General features: G+C 35.4%; 1 pseudogene; it reads right to left on the bottom strand.

Annotated features, from left to right (window-relative positions):
- Positions 1–4,475: 4,475 nt before the first annotated feature.
- On the bottom strand, positions 4,476–4,594 carry LOC114651514 (uncharacterized; annotated as a pseudogene).
- Between the last annotated feature and the right edge of the window lie 447 nt (positions 4,595–5,041).

Raw genomic sequence — 5,041 nt, 5'->3', positions numbered from 1 at the left:
GTTCAAAACTTTTTAAAAATATGACAAGATCAAATCAATAACATTTAAGAATACGCTTCCATTTTGGGGAAAAGGATACCCTTCTTCTCTTTTTACAGAGTAGCTTTGATTGCTGGCTCATCTCTATTTCTCTCAATGGTCAAATTTTGATCTGTTAAATTTGACTTTACTGTATGGAATGTTATCTGGTAGGATGAAGTATGCATACCTATCAGAAGCTCTAGTCAGGGAATCCCAAAATAAATAATTGAGTCTTTAGCCTGGATTTAATATTTGAGACCAAGGGGTCAACTATTAAATGAACAGGCAAATCATTCCATAGCTTAAGTAAAAGTTCACCTTCCCGCTGTTATTTTATTGATCCTTTTAATCTTTAGTAGACCAGCATCCTGAGATATTAATGCATTTCCTGGTTTGTAAGTAATGAATAGTTTAGAAATGTAAGTAGCACCTTTGGCATTTAAAGGTTTATAAAATAAGCAATAAAAATTAGTATTTTAAAATCAGCTCTTCAGTTCAACTGGAAACATGTAAACAACAACAACATTTATTTATATAGCACATTTTCATACAAATGATGTAATGCCTTATAGCTATTTCTGTAGCAATATGCAATCAGAGTGCGATTCTCAGGTGCTCTTCTGTAAGTTATGCAAAGCAGTTTATTGTATCCACACTTGGTCCAGGCCTAAAGAATTCATAGATAGATAGATAGATAGATAGATAGATAGATAGATAGATAGATAGATAGATAGATAGATAGATAGATAGATAGATACTGTATTAATCTCCAAGGGGAAATTTACATACTTTATAGGATGAAGAAAGAGAAAATAGATAAAATTAGGCGATATCAATTAACATAGAATAAAAGTAAGGTCCGATGGCCAGGGAGGACAGAAAAAACAAAAAAAAACTCCAGACGGCAGGAGAAAAAAATAAAATCTGCAGGTGGCCCGAGCCCACAAGACCTCCCAGCCTCCTCTACGCATTCTGCCTAACATAAATTACCTCAATCATTCCTCATGTAAACACTTAACAACTAGAGTTACATGTTCATACTTTCTTGTAACGATCCTTGTAGCAGTAGTTTGAATTAACTGAAAGCTGCATATAGAATGGTTTGAATAGTCAGTGAACATCGCATTGCAGTAGTGAATCCTTCTAGAAGGATTATATAATTATAAAATTAGGATTTTTTTTTTGTATAAAGCTATGTGTATTATAAATAGTTATCTTTGGAAAATTGGATTCTTTTTTTTTTATAAATAGTTTTATATGTAATATGTTTGTATAAATAAACACGAGAAGCGCGGTGGATGCTGTAGGGGCAGAGGGGAGAAGATGTTTATGTGACACTCTGTCTATTTCTTTCCTTTTGTTTTGAAAAGATTTTCTGGAAGAGAAAAATAAATGCTTGTGTTATAACCCAACGTGCCTACGTGACAATCATTTACACAATGTAGGGAAAGGTGGATTGCAGTCGGTTACAAATGCAGACACTGGTAATTCTTTAATTTTGCACAGTGAAAACAGTGAATGAAGTTACATTTGACAATAATCCAGTAATTGCTGACACTACTAAATACTTCTGAATATAAAGACAGAGTACTGTCAGGGTATTTCTTTATGTAATGAAATTGATTTGATAAATATGTACTAAACAAGGCAAAGACAGTGGATGAGAACCCAGTATCATTTTACAGCCTATGTCATAGAAAAGAATGGTCAGTGGTGTCAAAGACTGTGTTTAAATCTAACAACATCATTCAAATGGAATTTCCTTCGTCAGAAGATATTCAAATTTGCAAGATGAGTTACTATGAGTTCTGTGTTGTGAGCTGTGCAGAATCCAGATGGGAAGTTCTCAGATAAGTTGAAATGTTGATGGCGAGACCGAAAGAGGCATGGTGACTGCTTTTTAAAGTATTTTAGAAAGAAAAAGGAAAACTGAAATAGGTCTATAATAATTAAGTGTATTTTGGTCCAGCTATCAGTAACATGCTGATAACTGAGAAGTTTAGTGCATTGGGAACTGTGTGAAATATTGATAATGATAAGACTGGGGGCTATTCTGCCATCCATTAGGCAGGTTAATTTAAATTGCAATGGCTAGGGATAAACTTAAAACCAAATCAAAAGTTATAACCAGGAAATCAGACCTCTTCATAGAATCTCTAATTAGAAATCAGTGTTGAAAACAAGCAAGCAATCTTCCATAATGAAAACACGCACAGCACTGACCTTTCAAACCATCACACTGACGATGTCACACATCGTGCACTTGTGAAAAACTCTTGGAAATAAAATCATTGCCACTATAAACAAAACAGTTCCCTTAATGGCACACAAATGATAAATCAATTAAAGAAATTAAGGATATTTCTTTCTTTTCATTAATCAAGTTAAAATTACTAAAGTAGCATGGCAATTTAATTTAAAAATTTGTGAGGTGACACTGGAATCTTATATTGTTAACTTTATTATTACAGAAGCTCATAAAATCTGCACTGCTAATGTTCTTAGTTATTTTATATTGCAGTTCATTATTCTCATTTGTTAGGTTAGGAATTGTTCTAAACAGTACACAAGGATTATTTCTTGTTGTCATCTATTAATCTAGAATAGTAATCAGAGTTGATCATAAAGAGGGCTTTTTTAATACCTTTTAACACTGTCTGCCTATATGCCTCAATTTTAGACATTGTAATTTAACACTAGAATTGCTGAAGCCTATGAAAAAAACAGTAATGCTGGGCCAACTTAACTTCCTTCGCACCTCTCCGTTAGCGTCTTTTGTTTTGCAAATGTGTTGATCAGCACAAGCAGCCAGCTATCCCATCCCCCCAATAACCGCTTGGGTGGTGCAGCGGTAAGAACTGCTTACTCATAATCAAGAGGTTTGGGTTTGATTCTGGGAGCTTCCTAGATTTACCGTTTAGAGTAGTGAGCTGCTCTTACTGTTACTATTATAGAATAAAAACATTTCATTTCAGTCTGTAACAGCAGGTGTAAATTTATGGTTCTTGTAAAGGTTAGTGTTTTTTATTCAGTTTTATTATCTCAGTCTCGTTCATGCTTCCCCTGCTGTTTTCAAATAAAGATGTGATATAACAGAGGTGAACTCAGATGAGGATGAGGATTCTATGCAGCTGCATCAGGCGTCAAGGCAAAAGATCGCACCGAATCTGCCACACGCATGTCCTTCAACGAAACAGTAGGGCTTACAGAGCTCACCAAAGTATCATGTAAAGTTCTATTTGTTATTATGTTTCCTGATGGTTTTTATATGAAAAACATTTATATGTTACTTATATAAATGCCACATTGAATGTTGTTTTCCTATATTTATTTACTATATTTATTTACTTCCTACAGCGTAAAGTCACAAGCTGACTGCAGAGCTTCCTGTGTTTGATCGACATAGGCATGCTGACAAAGTACATGTGCAATGTCACTCCTTATTTAGGAAAAGATCAGTTACAAAAAGTGTGACAGCATCTTCCACCTGCAGCTATAGACACTTCATTACATGAGTAATGGTGCAAAGAATGCAGACAGACTTGTTTTTTTGGGCACATACACCGTCAGCATGGCACTGCCAGATCTAAACACTAGTGTGGAGAGTTGCCAATATTTTTGCTTACTTACTGATATAAGTAACCACTAAATGTTTTAGCCCATATTAATTAAAAATAGTGGTACTTACTCCCTTTAAAGAAAAATAAAGTACAAGAGCATCAGTAACATCTGCATATTTTTATACACACTATTGCATTTTTGGACCATTTTGTATTTTTATGTATTTATTTTTTTGTTATCAGAATGATAGTGATGTCACCTTGACTACTATTATAGGTGCCGGCATTTTGCATGGAAAACGTCATGTCCCTTTTTGTTACTATGTCTATTGTTAATCCTGTGACATGGAAATCACCCAAAGTAGAATGTCACAACTTTAAATACCTATTAGGTAATAAATTCATGGTGAGTAAAATCTTGGTATTGCAGGATGACAATGGGATTATGTTGCTCTGCCCACTGGCTACTGATTAATAAAAATGTGTCTCAAAATGGCAGCAACTGAAGTAAAACAAAAAAGCAGTCAAAAAATAATAATGAACAATATGCATGATTGACAATGAAAAAAATAATGTATTACAAAAGTCCCTTTAAAACAGTGAAGAAAATCATTACAGGTATTATTTTCTGACGTCAACTTTATCTTTTACCTTCAACCTGCTCTATTTTCTAGTCTTTATCCTTCACTCTATAAGTTTCTATGAGTACCTACAGGTAATTATAGTAGCATCCTTCGTTCCTGTAATCATCCATCCATCTTCCAACCCGCTGAATCCAAACACAGGGTCACGGGGGTCTGCTGGAGCCAATCCCAGCCAACACAGGGCACAAGGCAGGAACCAATCCCGGGCAGGGTGCCAACCCACCGCAGAAGAACAATGGTAATGGCTAAAAGCTTACAGCACTCGGGGCTCCCAGGTGGTCTTCCATCCAAGTACTGGCCGAGCCCAAGCGTGTTCAGTTTCCGAGATCAGACGAGATCGGGCGCATCCACACTAGTGTGGCCGTAAGCTCCTGTAATCATTGTGTGAGTAAACTGGCTAAGGCGTTTTTTTATCTGAATGTGTGTTTCTTGTATTTTTCTTCCATTCTCCTAATTATCTTTGTATCTCTCTACCTTTTTTATAGGGTGGGCCACTTTTATGCTACTGCAAATCAAAGTAAGAAACTTTTACTACCCACTTTACAACCGTCGCTCATAGATCACTAGTATTTGCTGAAAGAACATAACCGTATATGCACTCCACAACTGGCCAAGTCCACATTTGATGGCAAGATCGAGTTTTCTTACGGTAGTATCAGTTAGATCCAAATGAGAAATACAGTACTTATAAGAATGAAAAACTAAACCTTCTCTTGTAAGAAAACTGCATTGCACACATACTGTATATACATATATTTGAAAACTTACTTAATTTAACTTCTTTGGAACTGGAATCTACCCTGGCATCTCTGTGGC

The sequence above is a fragment of the Erpetoichthys calabaricus genome, chromosome 4, assembly GCF_900747795.2.
Source record: "Erpetoichthys calabaricus chromosome 4, fErpCal1.3, whole genome shotgun sequence".
NCBI lineage: Eukaryota > Metazoa > Chordata > Cladistia > Polypteriformes > Polypteridae > Erpetoichthys > Erpetoichthys calabaricus.
This window is presented reverse-complemented; position numbering and strand designations above follow the sequence as displayed.